The 23,891-nt window shown below is 36.6% G+C and overlaps 1 long non-coding RNA gene across 1 annotated transcript in view; it reads right to left on the bottom strand.

Moving 5' to 3' along the window:
- LOC144231042 (uncharacterized) overlaps positions 1–14,206 on the bottom strand; it is a 43,514-nt gene extending 29,308 nt beyond the window's left edge. The window contains exons 1-2 of the long non-coding RNA XR_013334965.1: positions 14,042–14,206; positions 2,510–2,621 (exon numbers count right to left, since the gene is read on the bottom strand). This is a non-coding gene — a long non-coding RNA (uncharacterized LOC144231042). The remainder of the gene's footprint in view (positions 1–2,509; positions 2,622–14,041) is intronic.
- Between the last annotated feature and the right edge of the window lie 9,685 nt (positions 14,207–23,891).

Genomic DNA, 23,891 nt, shown 5'->3' with positions numbered 1-23,891 from the left:
TCATAGTAAGATCTGTGGTCTCAAATCTCTAAATCAAATTTTCTAAAGGTAGAAAAGTATGTTTTCTTATTGCACACTAGTTTCCCCCCAGGGCATCTTTCTCCATTGATACGTCAACTTTAAATACTTCACTTAATTTTAAGATCTAACCCAACCACATAATTATAGGGAATAAGACATGCAACATTCCTACAAATATCAAAATGTAGGCCAAATTTGATTTCAAAATAGCATTTTTGGGATTGAATCTTTATTCTTTGTCACATTGCCTAAACTATTCATAAGGGAGAGATTAAGAAGTTCTTATTTTTTATGAGAGTTGATATTTTTCTTCAAACTCTTTTCTACAATGTTATCAGACACTTTCTAATTTATAATTTTAATACTACACATGTACCAAGAGACTAAACTAGGAGACTGGTGACTTTTATTTAAGGCTATTATTTTTCGAACTGCACTTCTTCAGCATAAGATTTATCATGTTGTGATATAGTGGCATGTCTTGCCTACACCTGCCAATGGGAAGCCCAGTGTAGGGGATGCAAAATCATATAAACTACTTCACTTCTCCAAGTTAAGTGTCCTTATGGCCAGTTCCACAAAAGAATGATTTAGTTAAAGAATAAGACATTATTCAGAGGGCTTAAGTGAAAGGGCTGTCCTCTCTCTCAGGCTTAATAGTCTATTAGTTTGTGGAAATGAAAGAAATTCTTCACTGAATTTTTTTGGTTGTTGTATTTATAAGTACATGTGTATACTCATAATTCATATGTGTATATGAAATCTTGCATATAGTTTATGTTTTCCTAATTTAAAGGTTTTTAAATAGTTCCATCTAGAAATTTGATATTGAAATTCATTAATAAATGCCAGTATTGAATCGTTATGAATAGTTATCCTTTCTCCAACATATCTGAGCCAGCACAGTCCTCTTAGCACTTGAAATCCAACTATAGAGAAAATCAATGACATCTTTTCTATGGAACTTATATTCTAGTGGGCAGAAAGCATAAATAAGCAATGAACATGATACATACATTAAATACTATGTTAGAATTCAATGAGTACTATAAAGCTAGAGCAAGTTAAAAGGGTGGAGAATGCTGAGGGGCATGGAAATGTAATTCAAGTAACACAGTCAAGGAAGAGTTCACTGAGAAGAGGACATTTGCAAAACACTTGAAGAAGGTGAGAGAGTGAGCCGCGCACATGTGTGAAGGAAGATCAGTCCACACCGAGGTCAAACTACATACAAAACCCTAATGTTGGAGGGTTCCTCTAGTGTTCCAGAAACTAAAAGAAGGAAAGGGTATCTGGATAGGATTGAGCAAAGGAGAAAGGTAATGGGGTGACTGGTAATAGGGGTTCAGAGAATACAGTGGCTTGTAGGCCATTTTAATGAGTGGAATGAGGAGCCATTGAAAGGATTTAAGCAGGGGAGTTCCATGATTTGCCTTAGGTGTTAGTAACGAGACTGGTAAGTGCCGCAGGCGAAGACAAAAGCAGGGAGATCAGCAGGTCAGGTTAGACTCCGTATGGCTCCGGTAACTGATGATGGCAGCAATGTAGATGGTGAGAAGTGGCTTAAGTAGGTTTAGTGGCAGTTTATCGATCAGAAAGCTGAGCCTGCGGGGACAGACGGCAGTTAGAGGGTAGGTACGGTTTGCTTCGAATTTCTCAGTTAGATAAGAAGTAAGACCGTCAGCTGAGAGTGAGAATAGAGAAAGAGGTGTTGGGAGTTTCTAGGGAAATGAGAGGGTATGAAATAGTCCTTGAAGAGTATAAGGTACTGACAGGCTCAGGGGACATGAAAATGATTTTGTGAAACTATTAAGGCCTCACTGTGAGTTTCATGTTCATGAATGTCAAGTGGAACAAGCTCATCATGGTTGTGTATTTCTCCACAAGAATAAGCTACACGGGGGCTGGCACAAGGGGGCTGAGAGTTGTACTGATCCAGGGCTTTGGTTTTGCCAAGTGTATAAGGCAAAGGCAAAGAGTAACCCTGGAGTCAAAAGTATGTGCCAGAGACCAATTATACTGACTGACCATGGAACTTCAGCTTGCTAAGGAAAGCAAGAGTGTATCAAGTGGATGATAATACTGAGACAGTGATAACATGTCGATGAAGCATGTGAAGGCATTGGAAAGTTTGAGGTAATAAGTTGAAAATTTAGGAGAGGGTTGTCAGAGCTAGGATGAATGAAATTGGAATTATAATGTGTTGTACTTGTTGGTCATGACTAGCTTTAGAATAAGAACAGAGGAGGGAATGTCCAAAATAGGGTGAAAGACAAGATTACAGGATTGAGAGCAATTCTATCTGATGACAAGAGTTTCAAGCTGCTTTCTTTTGGTGGGTGGGTTTTGTGTTGTTTTCTTTTGATTTTGCGGTCCATGGATACAGTGAAAAGGGAGAATGGCCAAAAAATGATTATGAGGAAAAAGGGGGAGACTGCTTTAAGTCTTCAGTATGGCTCACTCTTCGGTAGAGGGAGGAGTGAGTTACCTTTTGATTTCTGTTGATAGAGCCACGATTTATGGGGAAGCGAAATCTGGATCTCCTATGTCACACCCAGTGCATTGTTCTCCACAGAGCCTCTCAGATGACCCCAGCTTTCCTATGGGAAGTGATAATACATGTTTAAAACAGCCCTTGGACCTTTAAAAAGTTGACACCAAACACAATGTTGTTAAACCATTATTTAAAAGAGCATTAATTCAATTCTAAATTAATGTCTATTTCATTTGTTGGGCGGGCATTATTACAGCCAAAAATGGGCTTCTGGTTTAATTAATTTTGTTGAATGTCAACACCGATAAAATATGTTTTTCTCAAGATTCCAACTTAAACTCTTTCCATAGCAAATGTGATAGCAATTTAGTGAGGCTAAAATCACCTTCTATTTGGACAGGAACAGATGAAGTTCTGGAAATCATCACTTACAAAATAGAAGCCACTAAGCCAGACTCACAGAAACATTAAAGACAGAATACCAGTGCCAGATCCAACCTTGACTCCTTTTCCTAATTGTAGAAAGAACTAGCTTGCTAAATGGCCGATGCAAAAAGGGAAAATGTTTGTTTGTTTGTTTGTTTGTTTTCCCAGCAGAATTGTGATAGTTTGAATTAAGAAGTGGAGTATTAAAATAGCTAATTCAAGTTACAGGGATTCCCCACCCCCCCAAACTAAAACACTTGGAAATCAGGAGAAATTTTTTTCTTCCTAGAGGAACGAGAATTTTCTAGGTTTTACCTGTGAACTGCTTCCATTTTAGCTCATTAAGTTCTACAGCTCATTTCTATAGTGCTAATCACAGAGAATTCACTGCACTCTGTGTGAAAGTTTCCTTTCACCTTCTGGTTATAAATTGTGTTTTGAGACATTCCCCTGAGCCAATAGACACACACAGACATATGTGCATACATACTCCTTCTACTTGCAAGGGGAGAAAAAAAAAAAACTTTACAGTTTAGTGCAGTGCGGCTAAAGGTTAGATGGAGAATTTATAGTAAAAAAGAGAGAAAGACAGAAAATAAAAAATTGAGAAAATCAAACTCATTAGCAAGTATGGTTTACTTATAGGTTTATGGACATAGTGTTTCAGGTTCTTAACTGCTAAAAACCCAGTGGGAATAAAAGCCACTGAAGAAAAAGACAAGTCTGGAACTAGAGGGGAAATAAACTATAGCAAAATCTGTGTTTCTCTCTTTTTTAATCTAATCCTTTTACAATATTCTCCTCTACCTTTCACATCCAGGGTCACCAAGTTCTCCCCTAATTAATCCATCTCTTGGGAAATGTATGTCAATTACTTAAAAAGAATTTTTCTTATATTTTTAGTTCATTTGCTCTAATAATAAAGATATAGTTCCTCCAATGCAATTATTTTTTTTTTAATTTTTAAATGTTTTATATATTTCTGAGAGAGAGAGAGACAATGTGAGCAGGGGAGGGTCAGAGAGAGAGGGAGGTACAGAATCCGAAGCAGGCTCCAGGCTCCAAGCTAGCTGTCAGCACAGAGCCCGACGCAGGGCTCGAACCCACAAACCGGGAGATCATGACCTGAGCTGAAGTCGGGCGCTTAACCAACAGCCACCCAGGTGCCCCAATCTCCTCCAATGCAATTAAATGATGTTTTGCTTATTACCTAATTCACAATTGATTCTACAAATAATATAAATCACTGTAAGAAGATGACACTTTAAAAATAGGAAAGTCCATGTTACCCAGTATAATAATTTTGATAGAATTTTTAATGGCTTCATTAAGAGTTCATTAAGTAAGAATTTGGATGAAGAAGAACATAGTGATGACCTGTTATATAACAGGTCAAGAAGAAAAATAACTGATAAATTAATTTACTATAAGTTTATTTAATTAATAAGAAATACCATGTTTACCACACAACATGCATTATTTTAGAAACATAAAGTAACTTAAACCTTGTAACAATCGTATAAGAGAAGGTCTGGTATTTTTACCTAATTTAAAAGAAGATGGGGCACCTGGGTGGCTGGGTCACTTAAGCGTCTGACTCTTGGGTATTGGCTCATCATGATCTCACGTTTTCATGACTTGTAGCTCTACATTAGCCTCTGGGCTGACTGTGTGGAGCCTGCTTGGAATTCTCCCTCTCCCTCTCTAAATAAACAAACAAACAAACAAACATTAAAAAAAACAATACTGAGACATCTCAGGGTTAAGAAACTTACTCAAGGGACACCTGGGTGGCTCAGTTGGTTAAGCATCCAACTCTTGGTTTCAGCCCAGGTCACAATCTCACAGTTCACAAGTTCAAGCCCTGCATCAGGTTCTAGGCTGTCAGTGCAGAACCTGCTTGGGTTTTCTCTCTCTTTCTCTCTGTGCCCCTCCCCAGCTCATGTTCTCATTCCCTCAAGATAAATAAATAAACATTTTTAAAAAGAAGAAGAGGAAACTAACTGAAGATCACAAAGCGTGTGTGCTGACAGTCTTACTCCAGAGGCTATGATCGTGACACCTGTACTATATACTTCCTTGAGATAAGTCTAAAACAGAGTTTTATGTACTGTCAAAATTCTTGAAATCCCCTGAATTTGTACAAAGAATCATGTACAACTATACCTATAAATATTTTTTTAGAATAAGGTTGGGATTTGGTAGTGATAAGCTATAGCTTTGATCAGTTTTATAGAAAAATCTAAAACCATAAAGTTTACAATCTCTAATAAAGATTTCTACTTATTTTCAATCAAGAAGACAGTATAATAACCAAACTTTGTGCTTTTTAGCGTAGAAAATGGAAGGCTAAATTATTTTGTAGCTATTGTTCTCTCAATTCATTTATTTTAATTCAGAGAATGGCCAACTCTGGGATTGACCACCCACATGCATTTTTAGCAATTATATGCAGCATGTCATTGACCAAAAGAGTTATCATACAGGAAATAGTTGAGAAATCAGGCTTGACCACAAAGAAGCTCAGGGAATTATTCCAAAGTCTCCTGCCAGATGCAATCTTTGAATCTTTGTGTGTTTATTAAAATTGGCTGCTCTGCATAGGGAAAAAAGGTAAGGACTTAAGGAAATGTTTTTATTATAATCTGATTTGTCAGAGTGGATGAACTGATATTAGATATAAAATTTGAAGCAACACAAAAATTAAGAAGTGTGAGAGTTTGAAGAATTTGGGGAAAATTGAAACCTACATTATGGTGAGAAATGGTAGGAGAAAGGAGAGAAGGGAAGGTAACTTTGTTGGAGCTACAAGATAAGCATGAAAGTGTTCTCACAATGGAGGAGTCCAGCCTTCTGAATTTAAAGAATACAGGAATCTAACATTCTATGAGGCAACCCTGGGGAGAGAGATGAGAACGAAAACCAGATGTATCGTATGATATGTTAAAGAATGTGTGATACAGGAGGGATACATGTACTCCACATGCCTCAAACCACCCTGTCGGCATGCGCCTCTCTCCACTCATATGAGGACAGTGCAGAATTTAGGGGTGGTGGTGCGAGGATCATGGAGAACTAATAAAGACCTTGATTGTGGATAGTGGGGATAGAAGGGAAGGTATGAGGGATAACAGAGCCAGTCAAGAATGTGCTATAGCTGAGAAGGCTAATGGTCTGCCCATGTTCATGCTCTCCATTCCACAGTGTAGAACTGTCACTGGCAAGCAGCTGTCCACCCATGAACTGTATTTCCCAGGCCTCTATCTGTGGCCTAAGGACTAGTTCATACCACCAGAATCTGAGTGGAAATTATATTTGTCGCTCCTAGGTTAGGTTCATTTAAAACTCCCATGCATTATATCCCCAGTGCTGCCTTCTGTTGCTGTCTGTTGAGGACTTCAAGGCCTTACTGACTGACAGAGCTTCAGGGGGAAGGAAATGGGGTCCCTGACTTACCTTATGGAGGACAGTTATTTGCCAATCAGGAACAATCACAGTGGATCATTTACTGTGAGATATAAAATTCTAATGTTGAGACAATAAAATTTTGAGGGTTATCTATTAGAAAAGCTAGTGTTACCCACCTCTCCATATATACATATATACAAAATCTACTGGGAATTTAAAAAAATAGAATGTGACCGTAAGCAGATTGTCAGTTAACCAAAACTTCTGTGTGCTACCCTTTACTTCTTATTTGTAGACTCATGATTGACACCTAACAAAAATAAATGATTAAGGTCATGTAGGTTATTAAGAGCTTTTAAACTATTTTTTAAGTGTATTTCTTTATTTATTTCTTTATTTATTGAGAGAGCATGAGCAGCGGAGGGGCATAAAGAGAGGGAGAGAGAGAATCCCAAGCAGGCTCCATGCTGTCAGAGAGGAACCCAACTTGGGGCTCAGTCTCATGAACTGTGAGATCATGATCTGAATCCAAATCAAGAATCAGATGCTTAACTGACTGAGCCACCCAGGTGCCTCAAGAACTTCTGTACTGTTGAAAGAGAAATGGAAAAATGAAAAGGAATGATAAAAATGTTATTTTTATTTTTCACTAAATATTAGTACTTTAACAAGAAAGGGGGAGTGGATTACAAGAGAAACAAATGGATGGCCAAATGGAAAACTGAAGCCCAAAATTCTTCTTAGGCTTGAGATCTCTTGAGCTCTGGGAGCAAGTCATTTGCCCAAATGAAGCTTTAAAGTAAATGCAAGGTATAGAGAAGGCTCCCAAAGTTGGGGACCGAGTGACCATGGAAAACATGTTATGACAAGAACAAGGAACTATGAGGGAGGTGCCCAGGGTTTCTAATAAGAACACGGTTTGGTAAAAACAAACACAAATAAACAAAAAGTGATGCCAGCATGGTAGGCCGAATAATGGACTCCCAAAGATATCCCTGTTCTAATTTCCAAAACCTGTGTTTAAGTTACAGTGGGAAGAGAGGATTAAGGTTGCAAATGGAATTAAGGTTGCTAATCAACTGACCTCAAGATAAAGACATTATCCTGAAGTATCAAGTGGGCCCAGTGTAATCATGGAGTCTTTTGAATGTGGATGAGGGAGGCAGAAGAGCAAAGTCAAAGAGAGATTTGAAGATGCTACCCTGCTGGCATTAAAGATGGATGAGAGAACATGAACCATGAACTACAGATGGCAGATGCTGGAAGAGACAAGGAAAGGGATAATCCTCTAAAGACTCCAGGAAGTAATACAGTCCTGCAGAAACACGGATTTTAATTCAGTGAGACCCATTTCAGATTTTTAACCTTCAGAACTAAAAGATTACAAATTGTACTGTTTTTAGCCACTTAGTTTGTGGTAATTTATTACAACAGCAATAAGAAACTAAAGCAAGTGGTTTCCTGCATATCTCCATATGCTAATAAGCAAAGTAGGAAATAAACAAGGTACATTAGAGATCAGATACATACATTGTATCCATTGTATCCATGGATACAATGCAAACTTGAAGAGATGTGTCTATAAATGGGAATAAGGTAATGGATGAGAGCTCTGGATCGAAACAAGATGCGGTAAGAGGCAATTGTGCAATATTTCATGTAGATATACACTTGTGTGCATCAAAACATTGAGCATGGAAGTGTTTGGAAGACCATCTGAGAAAATTTTTTTTAAAAAAGGGTATGTGATATTATTACTGATAGTATACATTCACAATGCCTCACATTTAGTAGGTTTTAAGAAAGGATGTTGCCATACATTTTCCCCCTACAATGTTGTTGGGGTTGTCAGGGAAACAAATTAGAAAAAGAAGACTTTGAAAATCATAGTCCAAGAGACAGAGATGAGGCTAGAACGAGCATCTTTTGATCAGTTCACGTTCCACAATATTGACTGCAGAGGAAGAAACCCCAATGTGTTCACAAAAAAAAGTATAAAAACAACAAATAATAGTAAAAAATAGTAATGGCTTTAAACCATCCTAACATATTCTAAAAATCCTGTATAAAAAATTAAGTGTATGTTAAGTGCATTAAGCTGACAGCCAGCTCAGAGCCTGGAACCTGCTTCAGATTCTTTGTCTCTCTCTCTGACCCTCCCCTGCTCATGCTGTCTCCCTCTCTCAGAAATAAATAAAACATTTTAAAAAACAAATAATAGTAAAAAATAGTAATGGCTTAAAATCATCGTAACATCTTCTAAAAATCCTGTCTAAAAATTAAGTGCAGGGGCGCATGGGTGGCTCAGTCCGTTAAGCGTTTGACTTCGGGTCAGGTCATGATGTCACAGTTCGTGGGTTCGAGCCCCGCATCGGGTTCGGTGCTGACAGCTCAGAGCCTGGAGCCTGTTTCAGATTCTGTGTCTCCCTCTCTCTCTGCCTCTCCCCCACTCGTGCTCTGTCTCTCTCTGTCTCAAAAATAAATTTAAAATATTAAGTGCAAATATCTCCTCCCTCAAAGATTTTCATGGCTTTTCTCTGATTTCACCAGGTAAAATTTACGGTTCCTTTCTCTTGCCTTCCTGTTCCATATATATGCACCCAAAATAGTATCTATAATCCTTAAACATAGCTATTTACACATGGGCCTCTTGTTAAGACCACCGAGGGCAGAAATTATTACTTATTTATTTAACCATCAAGTTTAGGAATTTTTCTAGACCTTCTTTGTTAGGTACTCACAAATACTTTTTGAATTTAAAATTAATGAAATAAAATGCCCCTGGCCTAGGCAGAGTTCAAAACTGAAACGAAATTTATATACAATGAACAATTATTAAGGAGAATTGTTTTTAAGTTTTACAGTTAGACAAATAGGAACAAATACCTGTGTTATTAAGCTGGAAATTTTTATTTTCTATTTTTTCTAGTGAAAGGAATGGTATTTACACAAATACAAAGCACAGTGTAGTTTAAAAGCTTGTAAAAACCACAATAAGATACCACTTTGGAAAAGGTCTGGCAGTTTATTGTAAAGGTAAACTTACACTGTTCCTGTGAACCACTAATTCTAGTTCTAGATAGTTACTCAAAAGAAATGAAAACAACTGTCCACAAAAAGATGTGTGCAAGAATATTTATAGCGGCTTCATTAATAATAGTCAAAAATTGAAATAATATATCAAAAATAGATAAATAAATGGTATATTCATACAGTGGAATACCTCAATAAAAAGGAGCAGACTACTAATGCACAACAAATGGATAAATGTGAAGCCATCCTAAGTGAAAAAAGCCTGAATCACAAAGGACATATTGCATGATTCCATCTAAAATAGAGAAAATACTAAAACAATGAGAATAGTAAGGGCTGTAGATCAAAATCCACGGGAAAGGGGCACAGAAAATTTTTCTGAGACAATATAATATTCTGTATATTTATTGGGATATAAATATCTTATCAAACTTATCTGATGTTATACTTAAAAGTCACACTTCACTGTATATAGATTTTATACCAACAGAACAAGGTAACTATAAAAATGTTTTTACTCAAGTTAATTGTATATTATATAAAAATAACATAGATTGGTGGATAGCTTGGGGAGAGGCAAGATCATAAAGCAAATATAATAAAATATTAATTGTAGAATCTAGGTAGTGAATATATGACAGTTCACTATGAAACCCTTTCAACTATTATCATAGCAAAGTTTTTTAAATCATGTAGGGAAGAATTTTGCCTGCTGCAAATAAGTTTAAATCTCCTAGAATTTTAGAATTTTAGAGAATGGAAGCAGTATTAGAAGACTGGAGGTGGGTAAACACAATTTTGAAAAGCAAGAGTGGTGGAAAATACTTATCAATGATTTCACACATGATTCTAGACTGACTGATCCAAATTTAAAATTTCACGGGTCACAGATTAATAAAATTGGATGTGCAAAAATGTCTATAAATGTCCTTAGCCATAAAAAAAAAGATGAGATCTTGCCATTTGTGACAACAACATGAGTGGACCTACTATATGCTAAGTGAAATAAGTCAGAGAGAGAAAGGCAAATACCATATGATTTCTCTCATATGTGGAATCTAAAAAAAAACAAAACAAAACAGACAAACAGCAACAACAAAAAAAGCAGAAACAGACCTATAAATACAGAGAACAAACTTAGAGTTTCCAGGGTGTGGAGAGGGGATGCAGGGGAGTGGGAGATACAGGCTGCAGTTGTAGAATGAATAAGTGATGGAGTAAAAGGTCCAGCACAGGGAATGTAGTCAGTAACAGTTATAGCATTGTTCGGTGACAGGGAGTAGCTACATTTGTGGTGAGCTGTATGGTGTAGCATACCATACAGACTTGTGAAATTACCATGTTGTACACCTCAAACTAATGTAGCGCTGTGTGTCAACTATACTTCACTAAAAAAATAAAAATGAAATAAGGTGGTCCACAAATGTATACATTTAATTAGTGACAATCGAGGGGCCTGAGGGGCTCAGTTGGTTAAGCATCTGACTTCAGCTCAGGTCATAATCTTGCGGTCTGTGAGTTCAAGCCCCACTTCAGGCTCTATGCTGTCAGCTCAGAGCCTGGAGCCTGCTTCAGATCTGTGTCTCCCTCTGTCTCTACCCCTTCCCCACTCATGCTCTGTCTCTCTCTGTCTCAAAAATGAATAAACGTTAAAATTTTTTAAAAAAATAATAATTAAGTGACAATACTATTTCAATCATTACCTTTGATAATTCCAGAATTTTCCAATTGATAGTTTTCCACCTTTCCATTTTTCACAAAGTGTGCATCCAAGTTCAAGGTACCTCATACAGAATTAGGGCATCCATGAAAAGAGTTCTTTTGGTTCTCTATCATAATGATCTACCCAAATTGTCAACTTATGAAATGTCTCCGTTCTTTCATGTTTCTCTATATATTCTAGGTCTCAAAGAAAGGAATCCACCACCACCACCCGTACTTTATCATCTCTATCCAAAAATCTATAGCGTCTGTGTCTCCATGTACTATTATATGGCCTTGTGTCCACAGCCAGGCACTTTTTTACTTTTTTTCTTAATTTTTTAAATGTTTTATTTATTTCTGAGAGAGAGAGACCACACGAACAGGGTTGGGTCAGAGAGAGAGAGGGAGATACAGAATTTGAAACAGGCTCCAGGCTCTGAGCTGGCTGTCTGCACAGAGCCCGACACGGGGCTTGAACCCACGAACCGTGAGATCATGACTTGAGCTGAAGTTGGACACATAACCGACTGAGCCACCCAGGCGGCCCCGCAGCCAGGCACTTTTAAGGTCTCTGTCTAGTTATGCCCATTTGGGAATTGTCCTTGCTATCCTTAAGTCCCCAATCTATTTTAGGAGTGGTCTCATAAATGTGCTTTAGCCACATATTTTGAAAATCAAAGCAAAAATCAACTTCTTTGCCTTTTTTCCTTTTAATTTCTGAACAACTGAGTTCTAAGGCAATAAATTTTTCAGCCTCAAGGTCTGGTTTTAATGGACAACATGTCTTAGGGTAAAAAGGAATTTCCAGGTATAAAAGTGCTAATATTTCGAAGTATTATCTTGCTACAGAATTAATACATAGGTGATTTGTAAGCAGCTAAGAGAAAATACATCATTCTGATTCCTAATGACTACTAAGAGCCAGGGATCCTTCAACTTAAGAGCAAAAATATCTTTATTAACAACATTAACAATTCAAGAAAAATTAGTACAAATAAAGAACATAGACTTTAGCAAGGTATTTGCAAAGAGTTCTCAATGTATTATCATAGCCCCATATTACAATAAGTTGCAATAGATGTTGGTAGAATTATGTGTAAGCTGTGAGCTAATGTTGGTTTTGTTTTAAGCCAGTAAATTTGTGGTAATTTGTTACTTGGCCATAAAAAACTAATGCATAGAGCTTGCATGTGTTTGTTTTAGTAGATGCTGCCTACAGTTCTTCAAAATACCACTTTATATTCTTAGTAGCAGTGTATGAGAGTTTTAGTTGTTCTATAAAATCAATACATGCTGCTTTTAGTGTAGTCACAGAATATAAAGCACCTAGCAGAAAGTGAAATGCAACATTTGTAATGTAAAACAAAGACAATTTTGATAAATTGTAATACCACTTCTCGAATCTACCCAAACACATGTGCCACTCAAATTTTAACAATTGGTCATTCAAGGGAACTAGTAATTATTTATTATTTAAAGCAACTGGTTGATGGTAAAATAGTAGCAGATGTCTTCTTCATAAATTAAAGAGCTATTATAGGAAAATTTAAAAATTCTAGTTATTTTTTTTATGTTTTATTTATTTTCTGAGAGAGAGACACACAGAGTGAGCAGGGGAGGGTCAGAGAGAGAGGGAGACACAGAATCTGAAACAGGATCCAGGCTCTGAGCTCGCTGTCAGCACAGAGCCCGACGCGGGGCTTGAACCCACAAACCGTGAGATCATGACCTGAGCCGAAGTTGGACGCTTAATCGACTGAGCCACCCAGGCGCCCCAAAGATGCTATAGTTATTTCACTTAATCTGTTTCGCTGCTCTTTGCTGTGTATGTGTGTGTGTGTGTGTGTGCGCGCGCGCGCGCCCAGGCGCGCGCACGCACTCGTTCAACACAACATCCCTAAAGAGATACTGGATAATCTCTTTTTTAAATATCACGGATAAGGGCACCTGAGTGGCTCAGTTGGTTAAGTCCAACTTCAGCTTAGGTCATGATTTCATGGTTCGTGAGTTCAAGCCCCGCTTCGGACTCTGTTGACAGCTCAGAGCCTGGAACTTGCTTCAGATTCTGTGTCTCCTTTTCTCTCTGCCCCTCCTTTCGACACCTGAACACATTTTACAAACTTCAAGAGGAGAATAATCAAGTATTATATACACCTGGATATTTTCCCATTGTCTCTCTTTCTTCACTCCTGACGTTCCAAGTTTCCTCCTGGTATTATTTCCCTTGGATCCGAAGAACTTCCGTTAGCAATCTTCTGAAGCAAGGCTGCTGCCAAGAACTACTTTTAGTTTCCTTTCATCTGAGAATGTCTAATTCCCCTTAAGTGCTGAAGGACATTTCACCGATGCAAGACTCCGAGTTGACACTTCATTTCTTTCAGCACTTTACAGACGGCCTGTCACTTCCTTCAGGTCAAGGCACAGCCTGGGGGTGAGCCCAGGATTTCATAAACAGCTTTAGGTGTGGCCTTCCCGAGTGCCCCCTCTTTATTATCCCCGAGAACTTTCCAGTTCCACAGGCTGCCCTTTGCAAACTTGCAGCCAGAAAACCGCCCGCTTCCACCCTGTCCTGGGCTACGCACAGCAGGACAGAGAGAGAAGGAAAACATTAGCACAGTGGGTCTGATGACACCTTCTTGAAGCCACAGCTAGATTGAAGGAGGTGACACTTCCCGGCCCTCTAAGTTTGGGCTGGTTTCTGTCTTGCCAGTTGTACTTTATGGGACTTATTTTAGGATTTAAAATACTGTATTGTATAGGAAGCATGCTACCTTCTTATCTGTAAGTTTACCATACACTTTGATATTTGAAGTGCTGTGTACTGGAAAGGCCACTTATATTTCTAGAACAAGTTAGATTATATGCAAACTTTTTTTTTTCCTTCAAAGAAAGAATGTTTTTCTCCAAAGAAAAATTAATAGCCACTAAAAAATAGATGGGAGAAAAATCTCTTACCACTACCACTCCTCTGAAGATAATGGAGGGGAAAAAAAGGGAAAAGGTCCAAGAAATCTCCCAACTGTCTCCGAGTTTTAGGCGTTTCCTTTTCAGTTTCTTGGGTTAGAACATCTGTCTTCTTCACAGGGCTTATCCTGGATTGTTCATTGTGCCGAGTCCTGGCTGGGGTATACCTAGGCAGAGAGAAATGGCAAACGCACTGCTGGCTCAGTGGCACTTTGGATTCTGGTGTTCAGTCCCAATCTGCCTTCTTATATTCACTTCTTAGAGCTCTCAAACAGCTGCCTGTGAATTCTGCCCACATTATAATTGAGTTCAGTGGAAGTTAAAGGGTGTTTACACTGTCTTAAACAGGACCAAAAGTCTAGAACTTAAATTTTATTTTATTTTTTTTTAATTTAATGTTTATTTATTATTGAGAGACAGAGCATGAGCAGGGGAGGGGCAGAGAGAGGGGGAGACACAGAACCTGAAGCAGCCTCCTCGCTCTGAGCTGTCAGCACAGAGCCCGACACAGGGCTCAAACTCACAAACTGTGAGATCATAACCTGAGCTGAAGTTGGACGCTTAACTGACTGAGCCACCCAGGCGCCCCATAATTTTACTTCTACTTACAGTATCTTTCTCTGTAAAATCTGTCTTTTGTTTTTAAATTTTAAGCAAATAAGTCTTAAGTAAGTAAGTCTTTCTTTATATCTTCTGAATATGCTATTAGTGTATGTTTCCATCACAATTTTAAAACATGTTCTCTTTTATTTTCTCCTAATTCATTCATAGATTTACAATACATATCTTTAATCTACCCAGACTATACTATATTAATTTTTTCCTATCATAGGCAGTAAGTTGCAGTAATAGATTTTCTAATGTTGAACCGTGCTTGCATTTTTTGGGATGAACTCACTGTGTCCATGATAAATTATTCATTCAATACATTATTGCTTAATTATTATATATAATGTATGAGTGGGGTAGGTTTATAAATTCCTTTTTGTTTATTGTATTGTCTATTGTTTTTAATCAGAACTATGCAAGACAGAGTGGCTTAGAAAACAGACCATTTTTGTTATTATTTTAAGAATTGTGGGCATTTTAAACATTGGTATCCTTATTGATTTTCTCCTCTAACATAAAACACAATGTATGGAATATAGTACCTCTTCAAGAAATATATGTTCACAGATAAAAGAAAAGATGAGTGAATGAATAAATGAATCCATTTATTTTTAAATTGTCTTGGAAATTATATCCATTGGAAATGCAACCATCTTCCTAGGTTGATATAACTATCAAGTACTATACATGGTATTAGATTCCAGAGAAATAAAAGGCATTTCTCATCCTTCAAAGAGTTTCAATGGCTTCTTAAAGATCCTGAAAATTTGCTCCCCAACTACTTATGTGTCCCTATAAAACAATAAACTAATTAATGCAATAGGCACAATAAGTAAATAAAAATATATTCCCACATCACAAGTATATTACTTATAAATATTTTTACTAGTTAAATTTCATCTATCCCCTGACTTTTATTACATAAGCAGGACTGTGTTATTTTAGACAATAAATTTCATTCTCAAATATGCTAATATAAAAATTAAGAATATAGAATATTCTTTTGAGAAACTATAAAAGAAAAATAATTATTAAAATATCAATTATGCCATTCTAATTATGACTAATAATTTCAATTAGCTAAACATTTTTCTTTAGCCCTATAGGCCATATTGCCAAATAGAAAATAAATAAACAGGAATAACATAAAAATAATTTGAGAACTGGTAATTAATGAGTTTCTTATATGAGAATAACTTTATAGCTATCATTGAGGTAACGATAGCAAGTAAAATCACTATAAGCATTCTCCAAAATGCGTATTAAACCTGAAAAGTTATGTCATCTTACTCAAATATTCAATATTTTTATAAAAGCTAATCGAATATTTTTCTTCTGTGTGTTCTTTTCATAAACTCTTTGATTTCTTCCTGGAAAATGAATTCTGACAGGGAAAAATCAAACACTTTATTCATAGCCAGACAAACAGAAACAAATTAACTAACTTGTGTCAGTGACACAGAAGTTAACATTATAATGTCCTATAATAGCTACCAAAAGTACCAGACAAGGCATAAATGGGCAGTTTCTTCTCTAACCTCTGAACTCTCCTTGAAAAAGAGATGGGTGAGATACAATGTGTGTGGTGGGGAAGAGCATATAGCCTCAATGTAGTTGTCATTGTCACTTCCTTTAGAGGTATGCCTCAACAAGAATGGTGTGCCATCCGTGCTGCCAAAATAAAGTTGAACAGATCCTCTGATAAAAGCTGTTAGTTGAGATGATTGAGACAGACTCATATAGCTATCCAGCTGCCAAGGCCTCAACGTCCTGTGGGAAAAATAAATACCAGAAACTTCAGAGAGGGGATGCTGGAAATGATTGTTCATGAGCCTCCCTTGGGAGCAGCAGGTAGTAGTCTGGCCAAAGAGCCATTATTGCTTAGAATTCTCTGGCTCTCTCTGCTATAGGAGAATGAATCATCTTTGACATCTTGGGCAAAGGTACAGATTGTAGATATTCCTTCTGGTATTGACTGAAATAACGGCTTCCCATGAGGAAATGGATAGGATTAGAGACACAGTTCTGGAAGCTACTAAAGTTTAAAGGTCATAACTTTTAAACCTGTTCTGGTCTTCATATTTCTAGATAATGTCCCCCTTCTCCATCAAGGAGAATTAAGCAGCCATTTGAACTCCTTCAGTCTCCTATCACCCAACTGGTCCTAAGAGGTTGATCCTAGATCTTCCCTTACTGTGTGTGTGTGTGTGTGTGTGTGTGTGTGTGTGTGTGTGTGTGTTATGTTATGGTATTTCTGGGGAAAGTCACCTGAAAGTGCTACTGTGGAACCTGGAAAAAAAATGTGTTTAGTTTTAAATATACACCCAAGTACAGCATCTGCCAGAGACAATTTTGACTCTAACAAGAATACTATGACTGCCACATACTTGATTCCTAACATATACAATATCTTGTGATGATTCTTGTTATTTTGCCTTCAATGGATTTTTATTCCTTGATATCCTTAAAGTCCTTGCATGTAGATGGCCGTCCACTCTCTAACTAGTTTATTTTAGTCTTCTAAGGGTTGGGTTAAGATATGACCAAAGTTGCTCAGATTGTATGTAAACTAAGAACAACTGGGTTCTAAGTGAAAATATGAGAAGGTATCCAAGACACAAAATGTATTTGTTTGATTACTTAATATTGGCATTTAATTTGGTTATTTTTTTTCTTGTTTAATCTCAGCAAACAAGCAATTTTATCTACCCAAATAAGAAAATCTCCAGGAACTGTAAAGTATCACCAAATTTGTTTATTCTACTGGCATTTGATTTTTATGTATATTTTTCTAATCTACCAATTATGTTTAGATCCCTAGAACTGGAAGAGTTTTTTCCTGCATCTCTGATAGTTTATTCCCAATAATCAAACTCCTAATAAGCTCTATAGCTCAGTGAATATGTGAAAATAATATAAAATAAATCTATGAGTTCCATATTTAGAAAATAAAGCTTTGTTTTAAGCATTCACGATGCAGGATGACAACTTAAATGTTATCATAGTGATTAGTCAGCAGTGTGTCCAGAAGTAAACTCATCTGAATTTCATTCTTGTCTCAAGCAGAAGAGAAAATGTCTTGTACGAATGGTGAGTCAGCCTGACTTATCCTTCTTCCCTCTATTAGCAAACATGAGCCCATACACTCACATATGAGCAGGGACTGATTAAGTAATTTTCTAAAGTTTTGAAAGAATAAAATCAATTACTAACTTTGTCAATTTGAAATGATGAATCGCAATTCAGTTTCATAAGTCCTTTGCGAATTGTCCACCTAAGATTCAACTTCAAAACATTTCTGAGAAAGTTTTGTTGCTCTACTGAAAGCAAATTTCAAATGCGCCCTTCTTGAATACTGAAGCTCTACGCTCTAAAATTTAATGTAAAATGTCTAGGTCTCTTCATTTTCTTTTTCTTTTAAGACAAACAAGTTGTCTTGGGCCATCTCTTCCTCCGTAGACTGTATTTTCTTATACCCTAAACAGTCAGGAGGAGAGTGAGAAATTCAGTTCATTGTGGGAGCCAGAAACTTATACATGTGGAATCAAATCATAACACATTTTTTTTCAAAGCAGATTTCATCCTTTAAATTGTTACTGTGAGTTTTCAGAAAAACAATGTCTAGATGGAAGCCAAAATTTTTACTTATTTGACTTTTTTGATTCATCTGCCTCTGTGACACCAGCCAAGTATCTGACCTGAATATTCCCTCATTTTCATCACCCAGGGAATGTTAGAGCTAGAAGTAAACTAATGATGGAGATCATAGTGTGGAGAAACATAAAATTCAAGTGGCTGACAACTGAAGTCCATGTGAAACATCCACACCTGAAGTTGTATAACTGTATACAGGGACACTAAATGTTGGGGTGTGAGATGATTCTTTAACCCCACTCTAACAAGAATTCTGCAGCCTCTTTCTTGGACTCTCTTCATGTTCACCTGTGTTTAGAAATATGTAGAGATTCTGGGGCACTTGAGTGGCTCAGTAGGTTAAGCAACTGACTCTTGATTTCAGCTCAGGTCATGATCTCACAGTGTGAGCACAGAGTCCCACATCGGGCTCCATGCTGACAGTGCAGAGCCTGCTTGGGATTCTCTCTCTCTTTCTCTCTCTCTCTCTCTGCCCCTCCCCCCCCAATAAATAAATAAACTTAAAAAAAATGTAGAGATACTGTACTGAATAAGCCAGAGGAGTTAAAACAACTCCTATGAGAAAGAGAGACAACTCTAGGGAAGAATAAAATACATTTGGGGGGATGAGAAAAGAATAGATGGGGGAAGATTTTTAAAGATGCATTCAGATTGTGTTTAGGAGGAGAACAAGAATAAGAGTGAACAGATTGATATGCAGCTTTTATTCTGTGTGACTTTTTTTTAGAGTAAGATAGTGAAGGAAAGTGTTAAAAGTTTTATTTGTATTATACATATAAGCATTATTGCCTTTTCAAACCTATTGCCATTCAAAGACTTCTTTAGAATTAGTTGCAAAAAGAAGAATGGTGTGATGTGTAAAACACAGGTTCTGAAGTTAGATTGTCTTGCATAAACTCTGGATCTCCTATTCTGTCTAAACTTGAACAAGTTGCTTAATCTCTCTTCCTTAGTCAGTCCACCTATAATAGAAGTCATAATAATATGCACCTTATAAGGTTTGAGGAATAAATGAGCTAATATATGAAACATGTTTAGAATGCCCTTTGGGGTGTGTGTGTGTGTGTGTGTGTGTGTGTGTGTTTAGAGATCAAAACAATATTAGATTTTTAAAAATATATAAATTTTGCATTAATATATTTTTTAAAATCTGATACTGTGTGAAATGGATAGTTAGGTAGAACAAAGTCTCTTATAAGTTATAAATAATTAATGCCAAAATATATTCTTTAGAATATTTAAAAGCTACTGAAATAGTTACCTTTTGATTTTTTTCTTTATACAATACTACTCCAACTTTATTTGAAAAAAAAGCAAAACAAAAAACTGAAAGACTGTTTAAATCTCAGTTATTCGTATATTATATTTATTTATCTGAAAGTCACTATAATCATGGCCCAAACTTGTGAATTTCTATGTGAAGTGTTAGCAATTCAACCCCACTGACACATTAAAATGAAAGGCCTCCAAGTACCACTGAACTTCTTATTTTTTAGTGAGAAAATGGAGACCAAAGAGAGTAAGAGACTTGTACAAGTTCAAATAGCTAACTTGTCAGAACAACCTGTGACAATTGACTTTGGATATTGGCCAAGAAACTAGATTCACAAGACAAAAATTAAGAAGCTAGAGGGTCCTTAGACTAGGCAAACACTCAAAATTCAGGAATACTCAAGAGAATAGAGAGAAACAATGAAAAAAAATCCAAATAAAAACCATAGGGACATGAGTGACAAGGCAAACTTGAAACTGGAGTGGCCATGACTCAGCTGGAAAGCTCTTAAGGTGGCCGGAGTGAGTGAGGTATTTTCCATAGGAAAGACAAATCCTGACAGAGGTAGGCACTGCAGGAGAATGGGAAGGGGTTCAGGGTAGGATGGGTGGTTGAATAACTGAGCAATGGCCTGACACTCTAGGCATTTTTTCTGGGAAATTCTTGGTGATAAATCAATATTTAGAAATTTTGAGGAAAACTGTGTTGCACGAACACTATTATTCACAACTGAACCAGTTCCTTCTCTTACCTACTTATCACACAACAAATGCAACCACTTGTTTACTCATTTGAATGTAATCTAGATTATCAAGGACAAAATAATAACTTCCTTCTAATAGAGGTCCATGTATGAACAGAGGTGTTAATTGGAATGTAACATATTAAAAGAAAATAGAGTAGGCTAATGTTTTTTCTTTTAACAGAAAGTGCTTATCAGAAGTCCTAAGACCCAAGAGACTTAACCAGACTCTCTAAAGCTCTAATACATGCCCAAATAAGAGCAGTGAAACCCTCATTCTTTGTTGTCTTTAGACATGATGCACTCCTGAACTCTCAATACTTATTTTTGACAAGGATTTTTAACTGACGCTCAGATCACCCTAGAGTGTAATGGGAAAGAGAAAAACCACAAGAGCTTTCCTTTTCTCATGAGACACATGATGTACACTTCAAGCTACCACAGGGCAGTGGGCTATCACTAAACACTCAAGACTTGGATGAGAATTGTACTAACCTTTCCAATTTTAGTGGACCTTAATGGACTATTTGTATAATAATTTACTGCTGAAGATAATTCACAGCCCACACAATTCTACTTAAAGCCCATCCTTCAGTGTCTGAAGAATTATGACTTTGTTCTTTAGCTTTAATTAGCTGGCAAGGAAAGAAGGTTAATGACATTGGTGCATGTTCTTTGCAGCTGTAACTGTTTTGTCCTGACAGAAGATGTACAGAAAGAGAATTCATCATATCTCAATTAAAACACTATTGGCCAAAAGCATGGAGATGTTCTCTAAGTGTTTGATAGGTTGGAGATTGGATTAAAATACTTAATGTAATTAATCATCCTTAATCCTTTGTTGTACTTTTCTGAGAGACTGATAAATTTGTCTAATCCCTTAAAATTATAACCATTACAGTAATATTCCCGGTTTTTCAATCCCTGAGTAGAAAGTCCGGGCATATGCCTGGACCTGTGTGACTGTATGCAGGGATGGAGAATTTGAGTCTTCCCCACTCTTGCATGCCAGGTAGAGCCTGACACAAGGTCCCTGCTTGGGCATTCTCTAGTTGGCACTTTTTCAGCCACGACCTAGAGACATTTATATTCTTCTCAAAAGGCTTGTCCTAGAAATTGCCTATTTCTATGAAAAAGAGAATGGAAAATGTCAGAATCTATGGCAATTAAAAAGAATTAAGAAAACCTTGTCTTTTTGACCTTGGAGACAGTGTGTACTCTGAATATAAAGAAGAAATAAGTACAGAATACCACTAAATATGGTTTTATTTCATGTCCTAGAGTTATGGCCTAAAATATGGCCAAATTCTGGACGCTTACTGAGCCTTTTTTGCAAGTGTTTTTGGTAGTAAGTATATGGTCTTGATAAGACTAGCATCATGAAAATCATGTAAAAATTGCTATACTATACATTCCATGCAAAAGGGATAACATTGCTTTTTTGACTTCTGTATCTTCAATCCTTAGCAAGTACTTGCTAACATAGTTATACCCAATGTTTGTATGTGTGTGTGTGCACATACATAAATTATATAACTATAAATATAAATAGTAGCTGATTTAATTATTTACAACATTCAGATTGGAGAATTGATGTAGTACTTTACATTTTACAAAGTGCTTTTTATGCATACTCAAATATATGCTTCATTAGAAAACTGCTATAGGACACACCTATTACCTGAAACCTCAAGAGACCCAACGACACAGTAAGAAATAGAACTTGGGAGTACTTAACTTTGGCACAGCAAGAATTTCCTTATTGGAAATAGGGTGGATTCTTGAATAATGAAGTTCCATAACTCCATCATCCACATCCATCCCCACCATCTTCAGTTCAACAGAGTGTAAGTAAACTATAGCTGGAAGTCCTCTGAACTGATAGATTTTCGGTCTACCTAATGAGCTCACCAAACTTTGGGCATGTTTTTTGGTAAGAATAAGGGAGATGACAGAGAGCATGTTCACTTATTTGTAGCCTTGATCTGGTATATATCTTTGATTATATGTTTGTGGTTTGGTTGTAGACCAGAGACTATAGCAACCCTTGCAAAGTAATACCACATCATGTATGATTCTAATTCACTAAGGTTTTGCATTTATTTCTATATCCATGGATATGAGATGAAAAGAACTAAATTTAGGCTACTTAGCATTTTAAATACACATATAATGAAACAGCGTATATTTCTAATAGTACCCGTCTGGTAGCATGAGAGGATTAGGGGGGGTTGTTTTGATTTGTCTTGTTTTGTTTTCTGTTACTGATCAGAAGATAATTTCCAGAATGATTTTATTCTTACATGCAAAACATGCTTAACACAATTTCTGGACCGCATAATTCAGTAAGCGCCTTTCCCTTTCTGCTCTGTTTCTCTAACACACGGTTTTCCAAAACGTCAACACATAGGTTGAACCTGGGAAGAACCAACTAGATAATATAATTTATCTTGAAGCTCCTGTTCACTTTTCCTTTCAGTGACCCTGTCCATTATTTTGGTAAGCTCTTTCCAAATAACTAATGCTTCTTGATTTAGTTACCAAGGTATGGGTCTAGCCACTGAGAATCTGTCAGTTCCACGGCACCTTGTTCTTGACCTTTCACTTGTCTGCCAAAGTTACATGTCCTAGTGCCCATTTTTTTCAGGGATATCTTATGGGGTAAATTTGCCACCTCATAAAAGGTATGTTTGCTTCTGCATGTTTATTTCTTCATCCCCTAGATAATTATAACTTAATACAAATTGTAATTTTCATGTAATGCAAAAAAAAAGATTACTTATTCTGGTTTTATCCATAATGGCAAAAAAAGATATTTTAGAATTAACAGGTCTTTTGTTATTTATAATATTACATTCATATTCAGTTAACATTTTTCTGAATACTCATTATGTTTTAGACATAGAATTTTAATACCCATATCATATATGTATTACAATCCCCATTTTACAAGAAGGGAGAAAAAGCTTTAAAGAGAGGTAGTCATCTGCCCTAAACCACAGAGTTGATAAAGAGTGAAATTGATATTCAAACCCAAATTCTGACCCAGGTTTATTATTATTATTGTTGTTGTTATTTGCTCTATTCCATTTTGATATCTCTATGTGTTTATAAATGTTAATATAAGGAAACCAGGGGAAAGAAAGGAGAAAATATTGAAACCAAGTATTTATTTTCTTTTCTATATTCCATTCCCTGTTCTGTCCTTGCATCTCTGGGGAGAAACACAAAAATTGGTTGGAAGGCTAAGAATAGGCAATAGTATTTTGGCTAGAAATAGCAGACATCAGAATGATTCTAGTTGTAAACAAGAGGTCCCTGGTGCTCCCACAGGATAAATGCTGTTTAAAGTACACATCAATGTAATATCTGGATAGCATTCTAAAAACAGAGACACCTATTTAAACCCTCAGTCAAACAAATATTTCATCTCAACACTTTGCTTACTTGAAAGAATATGCATACATGAAGAGGCTACATGTTCTAAAAAATAAAAGAAAACATGACACAGAATTTCCCTCTGAGCACATTACTGATTTTTCTAGATGTCATCCTGAAGGAAG

The sequence above is a fragment of the Crocuta crocuta genome, unplaced genomic scaffold (assembly GCF_008692635.1).
Source record: "Crocuta crocuta isolate KB4526 unplaced genomic scaffold, BGI_CrCroc_1.0 scaffold4, whole genome shotgun sequence".
Classification (NCBI taxonomy): domain Eukaryota; kingdom Metazoa; phylum Chordata; class Mammalia; order Carnivora; family Hyaenidae; genus Crocuta; species Crocuta crocuta.
Note: the sequence above shows the minus strand (reverse complement) of the source record. Positions and strands in the feature narration are given on the sequence as shown.